At 47.0% G+C, this 23,005-nt stretch overlaps 1 protein-coding gene across 13 annotated transcripts in view; it reads left to right on the top strand.

Moving 5' to 3' along the window:
- The first annotated feature begins 1,569 nt into the window (after positions 1-1,569).
- The window catches only part of PROM1 (prominin 1), a 134,675-nt gene continuing 113,239 nt past the window's right edge, over positions 1,570-23,005 (top strand). For 3 of the 13 annotated variants that reach the window (XM_045075849.1, XM_045075844.1, XM_045075818.1), the window contains exons 1-2: positions 10,591-10,740; positions 17,526-17,616. The gene's annotated coding sequence lies outside the window, so the exon portion shown is untranslated. Of the gene's footprint in view, positions 1,754-6,173; positions 6,272-10,585; positions 10,741-17,525; positions 17,617-20,155; positions 20,228-23,005 lie in introns of those variants that run through there. The other 10 variants (XM_045075830.1, XM_045075850.1, XM_045075814.1 and 7 more) reach the window with 6 other exon arrangements.

The following is a 23,005-nucleotide window of genomic DNA, read 5'->3' as shown; positions in this document are numbered from 1 at the left end:
TTAAAAAAAGGGTGGGGCGCCTGGGTGGCTCAGTGGGTTAAGCCTCTGCCTTTGGCTCAGGTCATAATCTCAGGGTCCTGGGATCGAGTCCCGCATCAGGCTCTCTGCTCAGCAGAGCTTGCTGAGGCTCTGAGGGAACCTGCTTCTCCCTCTCTCTCTCTGTCTGCCTCTCTGCCTACTTGTGATCTCTGTCAAAAAAAAAAAAAAAAAAAAAAAGGAGCGTGGGATCATACCTGTAGCTCATTCGTGTCTAGTAGCCGGATCTGCTAGAGTGACCATCCCTCCTGCCCCTCTCAGGGCAGGAGCTTCCATTAAGAATCCCTCCTCCTGAGGGTTTTTGGACCCCTTGGGGAGAGGCCAGCACCTTGTTGTGGGCCCCACTGCTCCCTGCAGAGAAAGAGGTATTTATCAGGCCCCTTAGTGCCTGGAGAGTCTTTTCTAGATGACAACCTTGTCCTTCCTACTTTGTTCTGCTCCACAGTGTCCTCTGCACTGGTCCTGTTATGGTCCCTCAGGGCCCAGCAGTGTGGGGAAGTGTGGGGGCTGATTGAATGTTGGCCCCTGTTCTGGAACTAATCATTGTTCTTTACCCGTGATGTCATAATTTGAGGTAAATCTCCCCCACCCATAAGCACCCTCTGTCCTTTGAATCTGACCCCCTGAATCTCTCTAAGCACAAAACTAGGAAGTCGATTTCACAGGGTTAACAAGATAGAAATGGGGTAGTAGGATTTGGTGACCCCCAAGCAATCTTACAGCCTGGACTTTTCTCCTTCCTCTGCTGCCTCTTGGAAGATGGTTCCACAAAAGCCAGCCAGGTATGGTGGTCACTCTGGACTTGCTTTGTAGTCTGGGAGCCTCGGTGACCAGACCATCTGATTCCTGATTGGGGCAACAACTGGGCAACCAAGTTGGTGAGGCAGCCCTGAAGGAGAGAGGGCTCAGAGGGGCCAATCCAGACAGTTTACAAGGTCTGACTGTGTTTACATTTGTCCCTTCTTCCCTCGTACTAATAGCAAGTGCTCAGTAATGATCTCCTGATTAATTCTATGGAGAGACGACACAAGCTTGACTCTCAGCTCTATCACTAACTTGCTTTCCATCAGAGCAGCCTGTGTTCCCCACCCCCCCCCCCGGCCCCCGGTGTGGACAGGCTGAGATGGGTGAATGGCTGACAGACCCCTTGGAGGACTTCAGTTAACTCAGAGACTCAATGGGACAATGCCAGTGTGGGAAAGGGGACAGCCACCCAGAGCCACGCATTTTCTCTTTCAAAAACTTCCTCCAACCACCTTATTTACTTTCCCAAAGGTAAACTCCCCGGTTTAAGATAAGGAAATGTACTGTTGGGCCTTTCTTCCTTCTGGCTGCTGGGAATCAGAATGCTTCAGAGAGGGAGGAGAGAATGAGAAGCACTGTCCCTCCCTCCCTGGCATCCAGGGAGATGACTGTCACCATTGCTACCTAACCACAGAAGGGCAGCGAGTAGTCATAATTACAGACAGAACCCTCTGTGCTTACAGCGTGAGGGTGCTGCCTGTTCCGGGTGTGGGGAAACCCCAGAGCTCCTGAAGGCCCCACTGCCCCAAGAAGAGGAGCTCGGTACCATGGGAGAGGCTTGTCCAGATGTCCTCGAAAGATCTGTGAGAGCACAAGTCATGCTGGATTAGGACTCATGCTAAAGATCTCATCTTAACTAATTACCTCTGCAAAGATCTTACCTCCTTATAAGGTCACAGTGTGAGGTCCTAAGGTAAGGGCTCCAACATGGATTTTGGGGGGGACACATTTTAACCCATAACAGGGGGGCTATAGTAGTGACCAGAGATCAGGGATAAGGAGTGCTCATAAATGTGTTCCCTTTATGGAAAGAGGGAGCCTTGCTCTCAGGGTCATATCTAATGTCCTCATCTTGCTTGGGCAGTAGAAGAGTCTTACAGGACTCTTACTGGGTGGTTTCCTACCATATTCCAGATGATTCCATGTACACTCTCAGATGGACCTGTGCTGCCAGCTCAGCATAAAATGCCATAATGGTCCAGAAACCAGGTTCCGTGGGTTCTTCCAGACCTGGTTTCCTCTTCCTTGAGCTTCAGGCCTCTTGGCTTACCAAGCTGTCCAGTGTGGTAGCCAAAACCCCCGGCCCAGAAGCAGAGTGCTCTGCCTTCCAGTGGCCCCCTCTATTCCTCAGCCATGGCATTTTGCCAAGTCTCTTCCCCGAGGGAATCAAGAAAATGAATCTTTGCATCTGGAGTATAGTACAATCTTGAATTCAGTCTGTCAAGGTCACGTATGCAATATTGCTCTACACACCTGTGCTACAAGGCAAGTTTTTTTCTTTTCTTCTTCCGGACAGCTTATCCAGGCCCCATTCCTTTTGTGTTCGAATTTGGACCACTTCTCTGTACCATTTATTTTAGTACATATCCTGCAAACAGAGTAAAAGTTCCTCAGCCCAAAGCACAATGGGTAAAAGGAGGCATGTCCTCACCCTGAAAGCAGCAGGTCGTGAGGACCTCCCCAGTAAACCCACCACAACCGCTGGGCCAAAGATCTAGCTTCTGCCCAGGGAGGCCTGAGTCTCACAGGCAGAGTGTGGGGCAAGAAGGCATCCCTCCAGGCTTCCTGGTTCCCCCTGTGGTGGGCTGGTGGGCAGAGATGACCAGGGGGGAGTTCCTGCTGCAAGCAGCTCAGGGGCAGACTGAGTCCAGGGGCACCAGGTAGGGCTGTGAGGAACCCTCCCATGGGAATATATGAGACCTCTGAATGACACTGAAGGGACAGTGTTCTGATGTGTCTAAGCCGGGGTTGCAAGCCCCTGGGGGTGCTGAGCAGGGTCTCTCAGATGGGAGTGGACACTCTCAGTGTCAATCAGGTGGGAAGAGAAGGACGCTGGGACAGGAAGTAGCTTGGAAGGTGGGCCTTAAACTGGTGAGGTGTCGCCATCTTCTTCTCTGTGGGCCCCCCTGTGGGGACTTGGACCCTGGGGGTAGGAAGGAGGGGTGCCAAGTGCTGGAGGGTGGCCACGGCTGCCTGGGAACACATTGAGCCCACCAGGGGATAGCGTGGGTGGCCTTGAGGGTTCTGGAAGCAGTCTTGTTGGTGACAGTTGTCAGTCATTCTGTTTATGTCCCTTCGATGCTCCCAAGATTCCCTATAAAGTCTTGCTAAACAGTCCAGCACAGTCTCAGCTGGGCTGGAACAAATTGAGGGAAAGTTCTATGTCCAGGGTTGGGTCGGAGAGAGTAAAGAATGGGCAGGGTCTTGGACGTCAGGGGTGTGATGACACCAGGGAGACCCTGGAAGGAAAGGCGAGTCTCAGGGGTGAGACTATCATAGCCCTCCCATGGTGGACCACCTTCCCCCTGCTACCAGCCCTGGAGAACAAAAGTGAGGATTTGATGAGGACACTGGTGGGGAAGGCACCCTTCTCCATGGGCTTCCTTTCCCAAGACTGGTCTCCAGGACTGTGTGCTATGGCCACATCTGGGTCGGGGTCCTGTCAGGGCAGAGGGAATCAGCAGGGGCCAAGAGAATCTGTCTAGGAGGACCAAGTTCAGAGCAAGATCAGGGACAAGTTTGAGTCTGAGTTTAGAAACCTTCCTCTGTATCTTCAAACCTCTTTGGCCACATTTCTAGTACTGCATAGAAATCATCCAGGCTCTTTACTGTTCCATTAGCACCTGAAGCAATTCCATATCTGGGCCTTTGCACCTGCTATATTTCTGCCAGAAACCCTCTTCTCACAGATATGCACTTCAGTCTTGACTCACATATCACCTCAGAGAAATGTCTCTGAGCACTCCATGGAAAACAGTAACTTTTGTCTCTCTCTACTTTTGTCTTACTTCACAGCACTACTTGCCTAAAATTAAATTCTACAGTACATATATTTGTTTATCTGACTGCTGTCCCTTTGATCTGGTACAATGTAAACCCCAGCAAGGCAAGAAATGTGTGTTTGCTCACCATTGACTCCCAAGGGCCTCAGACAGGCCAATAAATACTCGCTTAGTCAATGATTAATGGTGATTAATGTCTGTCGAGCTTCGACTAGAGTTCCAAGACTTGCTTTTAGGGAGTGTCAGGCCCCTTCAAGGGATGGGAACATGGCAGAGACAATTCTAACAACACAGTTCTTTCCACTGAGCTATTAGACATGGCGTCCACACCTGTCTATCCACTGCCCCTTCTCCCCTGAGGAGACCCAGAACTCTGCAGGACTCTCCCCCACGCCACACATGCTTCTCCAGCCATGACTTTGCTTCTGCTATGATGCCTCACAGTGTTCTTTCTCTGTTCCCTCCTTCCAAAACCTGGCTTCTCCTTCAGATCAGAACTACCCATCCTTCAAGGACTAGCTTGAGGCTCTTGAAGCTTGTTGTAAAATCACACCAGGTAACACGAATATTCCTTTCCCTTAGAACCAAGACTCTTTCTTTACACTGCAGTCAAAGCAATTTTCACAGTCTGGAGTAATTGAAATAAAATTGAATAGAGTTGACATTATTCTCTGAAAATTGTCTGGGGGGAAAGAAGTATATTTAAATACGCACTGTGCTAATAAATGCCATCACATACTTTATTTTCCAAAGTATTTATTTCCAAAACACAGCAGTCTTACTGCATAGAGGTATTACCATTTCTGTTTTATAAATGAGGGTCAGAGACATTGTGTGAGCTGCCCTGGGTCACACAGCTAGTAAGATACAGAACCAGGGTTTAAAGTCAAGAAAATAAATAAAATAAAATAAAATAAATAAACTAAAAAATAAATAAAGTCGAGAAGATAAGCAAAATCTCTACTTATATAAAGACAAAATGGCTTATAGTCAGTTAAATTATTTTAATCCTTATACATTCATAGAATTCCAGGAGATGACCTCACTAGACATAAATAGGCATGGATTTGTAAACCTGATTATAATATGCCAAAAGTAAATAAAAACAGTATAGCCTTTTTTCACAAGGATGAAAATAACTTTATATTGTATTCTTTTTGTGCAGGGGACTCTGAACTACATAAGCACCTGCCTGAGACAAATCAAAACAATTGGCTACAATGAGGTCCCATAAATTTAATTCGCATTTTTCCAGAGGCCAGAACAACTCCTGTAGCTCAGCTAGGGCTTAAAAAGGCAAGAGAGGTATTTATAGCAACAATAACAGCTGATTGTAAGAATTTGTTTGCCAATTAAATTTATTCTAGGAAATCTTATAATTACAGAGTTCTGTAGCTAGCACATTGGGCTCATCAGCTGAAACCACCATTTAAAATGGGTATTTTTAAAACCCCCACTGAAGCTAAGAATAGAAAAATTAGAGAATTGCCCTGGAGTGTTATCTCGGGGCAAATTTAGCTCACTGAATTTAGCTCAGTCCCTGAAGAAATAAGACTTTACAGTTGATTACATGAAATTAAAAAAAAAAAAAAAACTATCCATAAAAATCATGTTTCCAAATAATGCACTCTGCTGTTTATTGGAACTTACCAGAACGTGACAATTGTCCTTTAAAGCATTTCTATGAACTTCTTAAATGAAATACTTCCAGAGTGAACGGTAATGCTTTTCTAAACTTTCACTTTTTTTTTCCAGAAAAGTTGGTTACCAAAATATACCCCCTGCAAACTTGAACAACAACAAAAATAACTTTAAGAACCTAAAACAATGGGACGCCTGGGTGGCTCAATTGGTTAAGCCACTGCCTTCGGCTCAGGTCATGATCCCGGGGTCCTAGGATGGAGTCCTGAGTCCTTGCTTGGCAGGGAACCTGCTTCTCTCTCTGCCTGCCACTCTTTCTGCTTGTGTGCACTCTTTCTCTCTCTCTCTGACAAATAAATAAGTAAAATCTTTAAAAAAAAAACCTTAAAAAATATGAAAAGAAGTGTTGAAGATAGATAGTCTTATACAATTACAGTGATTTTTTTTTTTCCCTTCAAAGAAAGCTTTCTTCTTCTAATGATAAAGGTCCACATGTTTCTTTAATAGAAAGTCTGGAAAAATGAAAAAAAAGAACAGGAAAGGAAAAGACTTTTGCCCCACTGCTCCTGGGATAATCATGGCTAACATGTTGGTGTATTTCTTTTTGCTCTGCTTTGTTTTTTTAAGCTTGATTTGTATTCTTTCTGTGCTTGCTGTTTTTTAATCTGCCCCTTGTTTTGTCCGGAACAGTACTGGTGACCCGGCAGGAGGTCCTGGGGCAATCAGAGGCTGAGCTGTCATCCCCGCAATGATCTTACGTGAGTTCGTTCTCCAGGACGTTTATACAGGTGGGTTCTGAGAATCGAAAAAAGCAACAAACTCTCTTTCCACCATGGAAACACACAGACATCCACAACACCTTGCAACCAAGTTCAGTGCTCGTGTCCAAACTCCCTAGCCAGCCCAGAGGGCAAGCCTCAACCCTCCTGAAGCAGGTAGATTTAAAGGCTACCTGGCAGCTTACAGCTCTGCTTTCTTGAAGAGGATTTCACAACCTCCATTTATTCGTTTACACCTCTGTGAGGTCTGAGCAAAAAGCAAGGAGGGGAGAGCCTCCCGGGGATATTGCCTGGGCCCTTCCTGCAGAGAGCTTTGCCATCTCTGTGAACCTTGCCATTAGGTTAGGGTGGGGAGATTTCTGCACATGATCCCAAGTCCACAGTGCTGGAGTCACAGTTCATTTGTGTCAGGGTCAGAGAAAAGAAGCCATCAGTCAAGGCTTGAGGGAAGGGTTTGGTTTTTTTCTGCACCTGCAAAATAGTACCAATTCATTGTGTGCCCTGGCGTACACCTGACACCAGTTGGGCGTGATGGCCACACCAGGCTCTGACCACACAGGGGCCGGGGGCAGCAGAACAATGAGTAGTTTTGAGTTGCCAAACTCCAGACTCCCTCAGCAGCATGAGTAGTAACTGTGGCACACTGCCTATCCCCCTCTAGGAACACAGCCAAGCCAGCACCTGGCAGCATGGATCAGGTGCGACAGTTGGGGACAGAGCCTGGTGCAGATGGGCAGGGCAAAGGGCCTAGGGGCAACTGGTGGCCCAGGGGTTGTAGGCCTCCCTGGGAAGGACTTCTAATTGGGAGTCCAGAAGCTTCCACTTGCTAAGTACTTAACGCCCCGGTACTACGTATACAGTAATTCTGCTATTTAAGCGTCTCATTAACCATGCAGTATTATGGTATTATCCCATCATTTACCCACAAATACCATGGACTGGTAGCTCTGTACCGGACAGACCCTGGGGAGATGGCAGCAAACAGACACTGAACTCCCCACCCCATGGTGCTGGCCCTCTAATGGGAGAACACAAGAGAGAATTTCATACACAAATGTATGAGATAGCAGGTTCGAGTTGTCCGGAGAGGGGCGTGGTCAGGGAAGGCCTGGGAAACGCAGGGGTTTTGAGGGCCGAGCCTCCTAGAGGGCCAAGAGGCCTGGGTCAGGGCACAGCCTGAAGGGAAGCAACAGGGAGGCCTGGGGTTGGAGGCCAGAGGATCATAGGCCATGCTGGCTACTTTGGACAGCGTTTGGTCACTTTGGCTACACTGGAAGCAGGAGGCGGGGAGACAGCACAACCCCCACCACAGTTTCTGCACACAATGAGGCCTGCTGGGAGAACAGAACATAAAAGGGAAACTACAGAAGTATTAAAGAACAGGAAGAATGGGAAAATGGGCAGGAAGGAGGAAAGGAAGAGGTGGTCTGAACTTAGCAAGGTAAATTAAGGTCCACGGTTCCTGAGGGACTGAATATACAGAGCCGAGAACGTCCCGGAGATGGGGTACCGCCATCTTGAGCTCTGGTCAAGATGGGGACCACCAGCGATTTTTGAGCAAAAGAGTGACAGGATCTGGCTTCCATTCTGAGAGCTTTGGTCTGCCTCTGGGGTGAAGAATTAGTGGGCAAGAGGGAGAGCAGGAGGCAAGTTATGACCCTGCATTTATAGACGAAGATTCAGAGGCTCAGGAACATGCCTCCAAAACCTGATGGCATAGGACCGTCCGGAATCTTTGAGTGACCTCCCTCTGCCTTTAGAATAGAGCACATGTGCACAGATGAGATCTTGCATGGTCTGCACCAGCCTCCCTCCCCCGTTCCCTGGGGGACCACCGCCTTTAGACTGGTCTCTCTCTGACTCCTCAAGAGGCCTTGGTTCAGGTCCTTACCTGTCTTTTTACTTCTTCCTCAGTACCTGCAGTGCCCTCCTCCACTTGCTCCCCTGGCAAAGTCCTAGTCATCCTCTGAGCCCTTAACCAGCTTTTCTCAGGGAAGCCTATCTTGTCCCTGCAGACCAAGCCAGGTGGGCTGGGTGCCTCTGCAGGGCCCCCTCCACTCTGGCTGCCGTCCTTACCTTTGAGAGCTCTTTGTTGGTCTCTGCTCCACGCTCTGGATTACCCAAGGGCAGGTTGATTCTCTCTCATTCACCCATCAGCATATAAGTCAGGGACATGATTGGGCACTAGTACAGATGCCTGAGTTGAATAGAAAACTCGCTCAAGATCATACAGATAGTAAGCAGGAAGATCAGGGTTCAAATTTCTCTCTGACTTCCTCGTCGCCTCAGAACTTGAACTCAAGTCTTGGTTTACATAGGCCCAGCTCCTGCAAGCTCATGAATGAGCCATTTCATTTTTCCAGACCTTGAGTTTTCCAACATTAAAAAGAGAGCATCAGACATTGAGCCAGACTTTCCACACTACGTGCCCAGTGGGTACTCCCCAAATCCCTCTGACCACTAGAAACTCCTAGGCCCTGGACACTTCTTACGAGTGCTGAATCCTGGTCCCACACCCATCCTTTAGAATAACAACTCTAAGATTGATTTGGGATCCTGGTTCTGTGTGTTTGTAGTTTAATCAAGAACCCCAAGAGATTCTTGTCACCAAATAAGTTTTGGAAACACATTTCAATGAGACAGCTTCTCAAAGAGGTTCCCAAAAGTAAAAGGTCGAAGAGGACATAAAAACATGATGACAATGACTGTTTCAACTATAATGACAGTTCCTTCTCAAATGTCTCCTCTCTTTTATAAAAAGAAACTGCAACTGAAGCCGCGTATTTATTTACCTGAATTATTTTGGGGGCCTAACGGAAGGTTCCTGAATTTCCACCAAGAGTGTAATTTCCTGGATAACCCTAAATAGCACTTCTTTGAGGAGCGTCAGGCAACTCTGAATGAAGGAATCCTCCCAAGGAGCATGCGCCAAGGCGGGAGCGGGGGTGAGGGGAGGCACTCTCACCAGCCCTGAAGGAAGCAGCAGAAGCCCAGAGCAGTTAACCTACCTACCTGCAAGCACACAGTGGGCAGGCAGCAAAGATGGAGCCCAACCCAGCTCTCTGAGCCTCTGACCGGGGAGCTTGACACAGAAAACTGGGCTATTCACCCTTCAGAGCAACGGGTGCCCCAGAAACCTCACCTTGGTGATGATGAACTGTGAGGGAACAGGGTGCATAGTAGGCACTCAATGGCCAGGGGTTCACTGATGGCCCAACCCCACCCTCTTACCATCCTGAGCTAGAAACAGGGCACTCTTCAGATGATTACATTCTCTGCCATGTTGGAGTCAATCTGTGTAATACCCGGGACGAGCTCCCACTGATCAAACAGATGTATGCTCAATGACTAAAAAAGTAATCAGTGCGGGTTACAGGGAAGCAGACTGATTCTCACTCTGCCATTTCCTTACCTCTCAAAACCTGCTTCCAATCCTCTGGAAAATGGGGATGATGCCTCCATCAGTGGGTCATTAGTGAGTATTTGTGAGACCCCCGCATAGCACCTGGCACAGAATCAGTCAGCATTGACTACAGGAAAGGGCAAATGAAGGAAGGGACGTGGTTCCTTCTGCTCTGGATTTGGAATTTGTCCCCCTTCATCCCAGCCTCTGGCCCTCTGTCACAAGTGTGCGACAACGGTAGCTGGACCTTTCCTGAATGAATTCTGTGGCTGGAGGGGAGAACGGAAGTTCAAACACGCTAGGTGAATGAAGGCAGACATGAGTGGCAAATAAAGAAGCCCCCACAGAACCCACCATCTGCCTCTGAGTGTGGCATGTTTGCGTTTTATTAGTTATGAGAAAGTTTGGCTACAAGGAATAGAGGAAACTAAAATAACAGTGACTTAATCCTTAGAAAGATTTCTTTGTCAGCCATGATCCCAATGGCAGAGGAAAGCCAGTGCAGGGCTGGAGTGGTGCTCCACTGTTCCTTCTATGTTGTTGCTGGGCTATGTGTGGCTTCTTTATTTTCAAGGTCAACTCATGGCCCAAAATGGCTGCTGGATTCCAGCCATCAGTGCAAATTCTGGTCAGCCAGTATAAGGAAGAAACGAAAGAGGTAACTTCTCCTTCTGTGATGGTTAATTATAGGTGTCAATCTGACTAGCCACCAGTGCCCAGATTAAATATTGTTTCTGGGTGTGTCTATGAGAGTGTTTCCAGATGAGATTAGCATTTGAATCAGTGGACTCACTAAAGGAACATGCCCTCCACAATGTGGTTAAGCATTGGCCAATCTGTCAAGAGCCAGAATAGAACAAAAGGCCCAGGAAGAAGGAATTCTCTTCTTTTTTCCCCGCCCCCGCTTGAGCTGGGGTATTTTATTTCATCTTCTTCTGCTCTTGGACTGGGATTTGCATCATTGGTCCCTCTGGTTCTCAGGCCTGCAGATACCAGCCTGAACTACACCACTGGCTTTCCTGGGACTGCAGCTTGCAGGCTGCAGATCGTGGGACTCCTTGGTCTACACAACCACGTGAGTCAATTCCTGTTAATACCTCTCCATATAGATATCCTATTGGTTCTTTTCTCTGAAAACATCCTCTAAGGACCTTTTCCTGAGAATACACACATCATTCCTACATAATTCTGCTTGGTCATAATTAGTCATATGAGCATGCTGGCTCCAAGGATGGCTGGGAAATGTATTCTTACTTGGAGAGGTCATGCGTGCAGCTCAGTTCAACATCTCCGGGTGCAAGAAGAGGACAATGGAGCAGTCTGGGCTACATCTTTATGATTTGCAGGCTTCCTGAATACTCATCAAGACCAGGGCTATTCTTAGGCCCTCCTTTTTAAAATGTTGTGTTGGGGTAGAGAATAGGATGCTTTTTCTTAAGTGGTACTCATATTCAATAACCTACCCCGTGTAACTGACATCAGGCATTGTCTGTCCTTGAAACTGGTCTTGGGAGCCTGGGCAGCAAACTCAAGGGTGCCCATGCATCACAGGCAGAAAACCATGTTCCCAGACAGGAAGTCCTTCCAGAGAGGGCTTCTGGTAACAAAGCTGTGAACAGGATTTTATTGGGGACAGGGGGCCGACTAGCTTTGTAAGATACACAGCCCTGTCTTGCTCTGTGTTATGGATGAGAAATTAGGGCTCAGAGAAAGCAAATCACTTGTGCTGAGTCATGGAGCCAGTGGGCCCAAGCCCCACACCTTTCCATTGCCATGCTGCCCCCTATTCCACAATGAAGGGGCCCACGGAGGTCTTTCCTCAATATCATCTTGTCCCCTACTGTGAGAGTGAGAGAAAGACCCTGAACTGAAGAATCCAGGACCCTCGGTACCCATCTTCTATTAATTCTCTAGTTCTAGTCTCCTGATTCCTGCTGCTTCAGCATCAGCCCCGGGACACGTGAGGGGTGTCCAAGGAAAGCAGAGTTGGAGGGAGATCTGAGGGGCGCTGTGCAGGAAGGGAGGGCAAGGCGCCACACGGAAGTCTGCAGGCCCCTGCTGGGCAGTGTTCCAGCATCTCTCAGGAGAATGGCCGCAATCACCGATTGGGGCATTTTGGAGGCAGATATAAATGGGTATTGTGCCTGGAACTCCAGGGCATGTTAAGGCAAACCTCAAGGGGCTGGAAGGCCCGGGTTTATTCAGTGGGTTTAGTGAGAGAGCCCAGGTCCAGCTCTCAGCGATATGTGGGCCAGAGTTGGAGGATCAGTGGGCCGGGAGCTCTCTGGGAGTCCTGTCTTTACTTCCTCTATCCTGAGCAAAGCGGGTGCCCAGGAGCTTGGAGACCCTGGAGTGAAGCATCTCCCGAGGTCTCCTGATTGACAGGAATGGTTCTGCCGCAATGTTGGTCTCCACAGTTTCAGTTGAATCTGAAGTCAGAGGCCCAGGAATTCTTTCAAGCACATCTGGGAAACAGGAGTAGTGGAACCCAAGCACGGTGTTGGTCCTGAGAGGAGGGAGGGCATGCTTGGTGTGTTTCAAGTACTTCCTTTCTTCCTCCTACCTGAAAAGACGGAGACATCTGTGTCCCGGGCAAAGCAGTGGTTCTGAGTCAGCCGTGACATTGAATCACTCACCCCCCCCACTGACCGACACCATGACATCAGGGTAGACCCCAGCCAGCACACAGCAGGTGCTCAGCACACAGGTGCTGAGGAATAATATACGTCAGCCCGTGCAAGCTCTTGGTACGTATTAACTCTGTGAGCCCTCACAGTCTGACGCCGTGTGAAGTGCTGGTATTAGCCATGACTCAGACCTGGAAGCTCCAGCCCAGAGGGATCCATGGCGTCCAAGGGATGTGGGCAGTAAATACACAGTGGTCTGCTTCCAAAACCCCGGCATTGAACCCTTGTGATTTAAAAGGCCTGACGCATAATCTCAGAGACTCCGGTGTCCTCCTCTGCGGTGGCTGCTGCGGCTGGAGGCATTGGCAGGACTGGGAAGGGATGCGTGCAGGCTGGCTGGGGAAGTGGTAGACATGTCCTTGGAGGCAATGGCTGGAGGTTCGAGACCTCATACTCCCAGGAGGAAACTCAAACTTGCGGCAGGAATTGATGAGAGATGAGCCAGACAGAGCAGCAGTCCCAGACAGGGATTGTAGTGCTGGTTCTGCAATCCTCCTTGTCATTTGGTCCTAGCCAGTGTCTTGAGGCCCCACGTCTGTCATCTCTGGAGAGGGGCGGTGATGGGCAAAAACAAAAGGAGCATTTCCCCAATTGTCCTCAGGAGAAAGTTGGGCAGTGCTAGCTTGGGGTCCCTTCCACAGAAGGTCGCGTCAAGAACAGAGGTGCCCCCAAGTCCCTGGATACCTTAAAAGGTATAGACAGTCCTCCTGGAAACCAGGAAATGGCAGTGATGGAGGTGAGGCAGGCAGCTCCCAGCCTGCCCAGCCTCCCTGAGAGCAGAAGGGCAGGGACTGCGACCCCCAGGTGCTGCCCAGACTTGGGCTCCCGGCTCTCTGACCACAGCGTGGGCCTCACGGGGCACCAGAGACACACAGCAGGGTATCACGAGCACCTAGTGAGACCCCTAGGCACCCCCTTTTTAAGATTTATTTATTTATTTATTTATTTATTTATTTGTCAGAGAGTGCAAGCACACACAGGGAGAGCAGGAGGCAGAGAGACAAGCTGACCTCCCACTGAGCAAGAAGCCCGATGCAGGGCTCTATCTCAGAGACCTGGAATCGTGACCTGTGCCGGAGGCAGGTGTTAAAACCAACTGAGCCGCCCAGGCGTCCTGTGGTCCAGCCCTTTAACAGAGGCTATCACCAGGATGAAAGGGATGCTCCCCAAATGTCTCAATGACTCAGGGGTCGGGGGAGGGCATGCTGGACAAAAGGAGAAAGAGGAAGAGGCAGAGATCACAAACCTGGGGTGTCAGGTGGAGAAAGAGGAGGGCAGAGCACCCCAAGAATAACACGGAGATGCAGCCTCCAAGAGGAAGCCCAGAGGAAGTATTTGTGAGCACCAACCGTGTCCTTTCACAAAACCCTTGTAATAACCGTAAAACAGGCATTATTATTCCCATGTTGTCCGAGGCAAAACGAATTCTGAGAGATCAGAGGACAGGCCAAAACCACCCGATAAGCCATACATGTAGTCTGTTTGGTTCCAAAGCCAGTTTTCCTCCCATACCGACTTCCCGTTTTCACCCAGAGCTGACCCTGCAGGGAACACGCTTGTCCCATCAAACGAGCGGCTAGAGCCTGCGCCGCAGAGCAGCGGCCTCCGGGGAGCACGCTTACTCTAAATGTCTTTGAAACACCACGATCAAAGTCATATTTGGCGTGGGGCGCTCTGAGGGGTGTCGAGAAAGCCGGACCCAAGTGCAAGCCGACTCAAGAAGCAGCGAAGCCGGGAAGCGCAGGATAAGCTCTTAGAAACCTCTTAATGATATCCAGACACTCACACTGAGGCCCACCACGGGTCTCCTGGCTTCAGTTTAAAATTCAGGATGGGTTGACTGAAGGGAGATGCAGAGTAGCAGGACAGTGTGTGTACTAACAAGCCATTTAATGGCTGTCTCCCAAGTGAAAATATGAAACTCCCTACAAATCACAACGTGGCTTGGACATGGTGCTGAGCTTGCGGAGAAGCATGAATCAGAGTGTCAGATCCTGGGAAGATTCTTAGAGATTGCTCTCTTGAAGGAGGAAGTGGGAGCCCAGAGGCAGGAGGTAAATCCCTAAGTCCATGCTCTGGCCCGAGGAAGGGTCAGGTCCAGCACTCTCAGCTCCCGACCCCAGGTAGCATGGAGCATTGGCCCGCAGGCCCTGGGGCCGAAGAGATTTCCACCTAGTTAAAATCTGGACAGGACTTCGGAAAAACTCCCCCCTCGTGTCCTTGGCCCATTACTTCACTCAGTTTGGTTTTCTCCATAGGTCTTAACACCGTCTGAAACGATCCCTTGGCACGGCATCCACGCTTCTTCACAGCCTGACCTCTTCTACTCTTCTGGTCTAGACTCATCTCTTTATTCCTTTTCTCTAAGACCATGTTCCAGGCACATTACAATCCAGCACCACCGTATCATGAACTGAATCTGAACATACCTGGCTATGCTCGTTCCTCAGCTCAGAATGTGCTTCTTGTTCTCTAGCTGGTGAACATCTCATTCCAAAGGATTGGCACCAACAGCCCCATGGGAGCCTTTTCCTGGTCCCCTCAGGGCTGGACTCATATTTATTGTTGCCATTTTCGTAGCCATACCTATCTTGACCTCTGCCTCTGTTGGTGTATCTAGAATTCAAAATGCCCCTTATTTGTTTCCCCCATGAGATGGTGACATTTTTGAGGGCTGGACTTGGTGTTAATCATCTCTGTGTGCTTAAAGCCTAGTATAATCAGGTGCAGAGCAGAGCCCTGAAAAACTTGTTTAGTGAATGAAGGGAAATGTGTGGGTGGGCTCTGGTCCTGACCAGTATTGCACAGAGCCATGCAAGGGCCAGCACAAAATACTAGTAGGTGCCCCAAAGTTCATTAATTAAGACAAATCATACTGTAATGCAGTATTTTAAAAATTCATAGCTATGCCCCAACTCCATGGAGGAACAAAATCAACGTGTTAAGTAAAGTTGGGATCTGATCCTGAACCTTAGGACTCATTCGATCACCTTCCCCAAGTCCTCGCCTAAGCAATTTGCTCAAAGGCAGAGACTTCCAGCATACATGCAGAGTGGCTGAGTTAGCACCGTCGCCATGGGACTGGCAAGAAAGACATGGACTGGAGAGGAAAGGGAAGGCAAAGGAGATGGTAGAGGGAGCATTTTCATCAATCAGGCATTAACAGGAAGCAACTCTGGCCAATCTTAGCCAGAGAAGGAATAAACTGGAAGTGTGTCAGATGGTTCCTGGTCTGGTCAGGAGGTTGGAGAGCAGAAGCAGATCCAAGGGCAGTGCACACAGTCTGGCTAGGACGTGGCTGTTGGCACCTGTCGCCCTCCACAGCACCATCACTGCTACCCTCCCTTGGTCTGATTGGCCCTATTTGCCGCATCACATACACTCCAGAATCTAAGTCAGGGGCAGGAGTGGCCAACTGGCCAGGCCTGGGTAGGACCATCCCTTGAGTGCATGACAGGTCAATGGAAGATAATGTTTGACTTTTGTGGTGGAAGATGTTGGATTGACCCACTAGTACTCCCCACAAAAGGGTGTCTGTGTCACCCAGAAAAGGGCTTTTGAGTTGGACAACTCTACAAATAACAAATAATAAATATAGGTAAGGTTGAATGTCTTGGGAGATTGTGTAGGACTATTGAGATAGAAAACTCTGGCAAATGGAAGAATACTAAATAGGTTTTGCTTTCAAACAAGTGTTCTGGTTGTAGTGATGCATGTGGAGACCGGTAGGACACATTTGGATTGTTTTCCATGGTGGGGATGGCTATGGAGATAGTGTGACCCTCTTATACCTTCTAGTACAGATTAAGTGAAGAGCTGCCTTCTTGGGGTAGGGGTTGGGGGTTGGGATGTCAGAGCCATCCTATAACCTGTAGCCCCAATGTCTTTCTGATATCCCTTTCTCTGATTAATGCAACCAGCCTCAGACCTGTGAGATGCGAGAAAGCAAGGTAGAACCTAAAGAAGGATCACTGTCCTGCCATAAATAATCAGAGGTGCAGTGATCAGGGGGAGAGAACCAGCTCTCCCTGGAACCCTCCAGTATATAGCGTATCTCATTTAATGTTCTCAAAACCCAGAGGCACTACTGATGTTAACTCTACAGGTGAGGGGGACTGAGGCTCACAGGTGTTAGGTAATCCGGCCAAGGTGGCACATGGAGTTAGGGGCGCCAGAGCCAGACTCCAACCTAGGCGATCTGTTCCACAGTGTGTGATCCCAGAATCCGTGTTACTCTCCGGGCCACAACCAAGAGGGAGCTGGCCCTTGTTTATTAAACTTCCCAGGCATTTGCCATTGTCCTTCCGTAAGAACCAACGTGATGAATTTAGCCAAGACGAGACAGATCACTCTCCTTGCCTGTTGACTGGTCTTCCACCCCGCGTTCAACTCAGCCCTTCGGCCTCACCCGCGGCAACCATGCTGACCTCACCGCAGCTCAAGGACAGACCCCAGTTCCACTTCCTATTTCTCCCAGCCATTGATTGCCTTGGTTGTTTCTTTCTTTTTTTTCTTTCTTTCTTTTTTTTTTAAAAACCTTTTTGTAGTGGAAAATTTCAAACTGGTATGAAATAGAACCCCTGATACCTATTACTCGGCTTCAGTAATTTTACTGACTTAAATTTTACTTCGGTGCATGCTTACAATGTTCATTAGTATTCCTTGCGTCTATAGGGCTCCTTACCAGGGGATTTTTTTTTCCTTAGGATTCAACTTTAATTTTTCCTCTTTTTGGTTGTATGCATTTTAGCACTTTTACCGTTAGGTGGCTTCTGAAACATTCTGCAGAATGATGTGCATACAAATGTTTGTTTTTTTCTGCAAGTTGGTAATTCTTTTGTCCCAGTTCAGCTCTAGAAACCCCTAACCTCGGCTCAGTTTTTTCACGGCCCTGCTTTTCCAGGTTTATCAGCGTTGCTTTTTTGGAATCCAACAGATCCAGAATTGTGTTGTTCATTCCTTTTACAGTTTCTTGTAAAATTATTTCCCTACCCGCACTGTTACTTTGCCATTTAATAGAGCAGAACAGCGCAACGACCATATACAGCCAGCCAGGTCCACGCCAAGAGCTTCTCACTGGGGTAGGGCTGAAGTCACCTCTGTGTCCCCAAGTTCCAAGGACAGATCTTGACTGACACAGACTAATGCTCATTAAAAGCTCGCTTACTTCCAGTCCTAGGTCTGAAGGCTGCCCTCTGAATTCTTGCGTTGGAGCTCACTGCACAGAGGCAGAAGTCGGGACTGTGAAAGGAATCATCCCACCTGTAAGCATTTGTCAGCATCTGTTTTCCCTCCTATACTGTACACTTGGTGGGGGCAGGGCCCGTCTGCCACTACGTGCCTACCACCTAGAGCCATCCTGACACGTAACAAATGGGCAACAGACTTTTGTTTGATTTGCTTGGATAATACCTACTTCCTACAATTACCTTAAATAGTAAATGAGATATTTAGAGTAACGGTTACCCTGGTAAATGGTAATTTTTATTCTTATTATGAAACCAACAAAGTACTGCCCCAGGTGTTGAGCCTGTTTCCTTCTCTGGAAAATGGGAGTAACAGTGCTCCTTTAGGAGGGTTAATCAAATAAGGGAATGTATGGAAAGTACGTTGCTCTGTGCTTGAAAGATAGCAGATAGCTAATCAACGCCAGCCACAAGGACACAAACCAGACCTACTTTTCCTACCTTGCAGCACCGTCTCACTCCTGCTTACATTTATTTGCCTCCTTATGAGGTTCGAGCTTCACCTTATTCCCCTGTTTTTCTCTAGGATCTGCTGAGGTCCTGGAATATGCCAGGCCCTTTCTCATTAGGTCTTGGGAAATATTAACAATCCTATTCTTTTTTTTTTTTTTTCCTTGAATGCTTCTCTGCTCAAAAGTTCTAAGAAAACTGTCGAGTTTCTTCAGGGGCTATAGGTTATACTCAGAACAAGCACCAAGCACCCAACACCCAGCACCCAGCACAGGACATTGTGAATATCTCCAGGAGGCATAAAAATAGGCAATTTACTTTCCTGATATAACTCAGTTTGCAATTCTCTCATTGGGGGTGATGTGGAGTCAATGTGAGGGCTGGCTCCCCAGGGCCAGGTACCCAACATGATGGGTCAAGTGGTTTGGGTGATGTATATGTTTCAGTTTATATCCAAAATTCTTGGCATTTGCCAAATCTGATACCAGGAAGTCCCTCTTTAAATATATCTGATAAAATCTTCCCAAACTCAATAGTTTTTCCCCTGCTTTAAAAACAAACAAACAAACAAACAAACAAACTCCAGGTTTTGAATCTTTTTGGTGGTCACAACTGGGAGGTGGACTGTTACATCTATCCAGTGATTAGAAGTCAGAGGTGCTGTTGAGCACCCTGAATGCCCAGGACCACCCAAGACAAAGAATTAGCCAGCTCAAAATGTCAAGAGTGTCCAATTTAAAAATACAAAAACAAAACCAAAAAGAAATAAAAACAAAACAAAACAAAAAAAACCACACCATGATCTAGAATAATTTTGTCACTTTGTAAGTTTTTCCTCCTTCCATAATGAAAACGACTCTGGAACTCTCTCCCAGGTTTCACCCAGGTTATTGGAAGGAATTAGCCCATCTCTGAGCACAGTTCCTGCACACATACTTCACCAAACTCGTCCTTCCTCAGCATGCCCCCATCTTTCATGGGGGAGGTGTCCACTTGAATGCGGAGAATGGAGCCGAGAACCACATTTATACATATGGTCTAAAACACCACGTTCCTTGTCTTTAAGAACCTTAAACTTAAGAAACAAATCATCCTGGATTCACAGCTTTTTTTTCTCAAAGATTTTATTTATTTATTTGACAGAGAGAGCTCACAAGTAGACAGAGAGAGAAGGGAAGCAGGCTCCCTGCTGGGCAGAGAGCCCAATGTGGGGTTTGATCCCAGGACCCTGGGATCATCACCTGAGCTGAAAGCAGAGGCTTCAACCCACTGAGCCACCTGGGCTTCCCTGGGTTTGCAGCATTTAAAAAGAGTTTATTGTGATCTAACTTTTTGAAAGCTTTCCCTTTGTCCTTAGCAGTGGCACTTGGGTCGAAGATTGCTCTAAATGGGGCTGTTGCAGGGAGGCTTTGGGGGAGAAGTTGGCAGGAACTTTGGGGTGCCGCTTACAGCATCTTTGTCCCAGTGAATGGGCTGTTGTTATACTATTAGAATCTATACAATGGTTTAGAATTTCACCTTTCCAGCATTTATTGAAGTTTTCATTAACAAAATTAACTCATGTTAAAATTTGCTATTTGTCTCCCTAGAAGTCAATAAGCTCCATTAGGGTTTCCAAATTATAATGTTCAAGGAATGAAAAATATTGCATGTAAATATATAGGGGACACATGTCAAAGGTTTTACTCAGTTCAGTAATTAATGAGAGAACCGGTAAGATGTTGGGACCTGTTCAGAGGACACTTTGAAAAGCAGACATTTATATACACAATTGGGAATGCCAAAATGATTATTTGCCAGCAGTTGCAAAGCCTGTCACCAGCCTATAGGGTACTAAAATGTTGTGTTTGGGGTCATCTTTTCTACAGGGTAGAAATGAAATTATCTTTCATGGAGAACATTCATTTGCATTGTCATTGGTGTTCTACAATTTCATTTCTATCCTCACAGACTTGTGATACAGCCTAGTTGATAGAAACACGACAGGTACATGCCTCTATAGAATCCAGTAATTCCCTGAGGGTCCCTTAGACATGCCCCTCCCTCTGAAAAAAAACGCCAGTCTTCTCCTTTGCTCATTTCCAAGTGTTGGACACTTTTTCTACAGGGCAGAGATCAGAATATGTGCCGAATCTGTTTTTTCTGACTTGGATCCTTGCAAATCCCTGGGGCATAATTTGTAAGTATCTGTGGGAAGCGGATTTAACTCGCGGTTCCAACAGCCCCACACTCCTAATCTATGAGATTGGAAATAAAAAGAGGGGTGGGGGCTGAGGGTGAGAGAGAGTTTGGCAAAGAAATAGAAAAAGCAGATATAAGAGTTGACATTTGTCGCTAACTCTGTGCCAGGCATGTTGCATACGCTGGCTCATTTATGCTTTGCACAACCTCTATTTTGTGGGTGAGGACACTGAAGTTACATAGGTTAAGTAGCTTATTCAAGGGTATATAGCGAATATGAGTATGGATTTGATGGCTTTCACGCTTTGTGTTCCCTATAAGGGAGTGAGCTCTGGGAGGGCGAGGGCTTACCCCTTTGTTTTATTCTCTGCTGTTTCGCTGCTCAGTCTGGCCCACAGAAGGTGCTCAGTCAATACCTGTGGACTGTGCGGCTAAGCAATGTAGGAAAGAATGAATGAGTGAGTGAGTGAATGAATGAATGAATGAGCAGAGCAAGGACTGTCTTCCCATCTGCTCAAGTCCCACATCCCATGCCTCCCCCACCGTACAACAACAGATCACTGTTCCTTCTTCATCCTGTGGAATAAGTAGCTAAATGGAACTAGAACTCTTTATATCGTATTTCATAGTTTTTATTTTATTTCATGTTTTCCGGTTTTACTGAGAAATTTTTTTTTTTTTCCCCTGTGATGAGAACTTTTAAGGTCTATTTGCTTGGTGACTTTCAAATACACAATAGAGTATTGTTAACTAGAGCCACCATTCTGCACATCACATCCTCTGGACTTATTTATCTTACAAGTGAAAGATTGTGCCTTTTGACCACCTTCACCCTCTTCCCCCCACACGCAGCCCCCGCCCCTGGCCACCGCAAATCTGACCTCTGTTTCTATGAATTGGTTTTACTAGATTCCACATGTAAGTGAGATCATACAGAATTTGTTTTTCTCTTCTCTGACTTATTTCGCTTGGCATAATGCCCTCAACGTTGGAGGGGGCTATAATTTAACATTTTAGTTGCTCTGGACAAAGTGAGTGTTTTAATTAGCAGACAGTTTATTGTGCCTAAAATACATATCTGATTATAGCTTAAGTAGCAGATAGAGTATGAAGCAAAGGAGAATTCTTTAAAAAAAAAAAAAAAGTCTTACGATGAGGAAAATAGGCAAGGGGTAAATAAGAGGAAAGACAGTGCTGGAGGAAAGTTTTCTTGTTTTCCCCTAAGTGTATTCTGGGTCAGAGTAACTGGACTCTTTAGCTCCTGACCTCTGTAGTAGGGGCTGCATCAATATTACTGAATGGATGACTAACAGATGGCTAATACATGCTTTCAGATACTGAGAAGAGGATAAGTGCAAATTCTTAGAAGGAAGTAATAATGGCAATCATTCCCAGAGGGGTAAAACACTTCTTAGTGGAATCGTAATAAGTTTCAATATCGTATATATTGCAAGTTCCTGGGTGAGCCTTTTAGGAGATACAATTTAAAAACCGATGACTATAGAACTAGAAATTGTGGAACTTTTCTGCCTCCCTCCCTCCCCAGTCTCAGCCCAAACATTTAGGGGAAAGAACCTCACCCTCCTTGAGAAAATGAGATCAAGTATCCTAACGCTTTATAACTCCCTTTCCTTCTGCTGCTCTCATTTTTCCCCACACAGTCACCAAAGGCAAATTAGGAAGCCCCGTTTGAGTTCGTGCATATTAAAAATGATGTCAGAAGGAAAGGCGCAGATGAAAGCCAGCCCTAGAGATGAAGCATTTATTTGAAACTGTTACTAGAAGGCAGATCCAGCACATAAAATATAAAACCACCCTGCGCCAGCCTCCAGTAAGTGTGATGGGGTTTTCCAACTTCCCAGGTTCGGAATCCAGGCGCGGAGGTACTGGCCTTGGCCCTGGTCGGGCCCCTGCTCTGTCTTTCTTCCTCTTTGCCCAAACTGGTTTGAAATTTTTTTCCTCCACCTTTGGAATTACTACACAGTGGGCTTGATGAATGAGTTACAAATCTTACCCGACGGTTGTTGAACTACAAGGAACATGTTTTTTTGGCTTCTGGTTAGTAAACATCAGCAAAGCGATGTGTGGTTTCTAAGCCCAGAGGCAAGGGGAGCAAAGGCAAAAAGAATAGGAAAGCATGAGGTGAAACATTTATAGGCGAACCCTGGCTTACATGAAGCCTTTTCCTTGAAAACTAGTGGAATTTCGGTTTGGAACAAATCCTCTCTCTCCCCCCGCCCCCTTGCTTAACTTCTCCCTCTCTCCTGAGCTGTCTCTTACACAAATTTCAGACTTAAGAAGGCAGGGCAGCCCATGCTGAGATGATACAAATGTGATTTCCTAAAGGGTCACATGTTGCCATGTTTGTTGGTCATACAAGCACATATTTTGGTGGGGAGTTGGGGGGGCCTAGTTATTCATGGTGGAAAATGTCAGGTTAATTAGAATAATATATTCACTCACCTATTTTGTTTTAGTCTTAGTGATTCAGAAAAGACTATCCAACGTCCTTCATAAGGAACGGCTTGTCAAAGATTGAGGATTGTTGAATGATCCAGTGTTGTATACTCTGACAATGATTAATCTCAACACTTTATTTCTAATGCTCCATCACCCTGATAATTTCTGTGGAAACTTCAGTTACTTACCCCAGTCCTGCTGTCATTTTCCCCTTATTATGGTTCACTATTTAAACCAGCACTATCTAATAGACCTTCCTGTGTTGATGACAATATCCCATATCTGCAGGATCCAAAATGGTAGCCTCTAAGCCATA

Source organism: Mustela putorius, unplaced genomic scaffold (assembly GCF_011764305.1).
Source record: "Mustela putorius furo isolate JIRA1106 unplaced genomic scaffold, ASM1176430v1.1 tig00000083_pilon_pilon_pilon, whole genome shotgun sequence".
Lineage (NCBI taxonomy): Eukaryota > Metazoa > Chordata > Mammalia > Carnivora > Mustelidae > Mustela > Mustela putorius.
The sequence above is the reverse complement of the archived record's forward strand: the minus strand, read 5'-3'. Positions and strand labels throughout refer to the sequence as shown.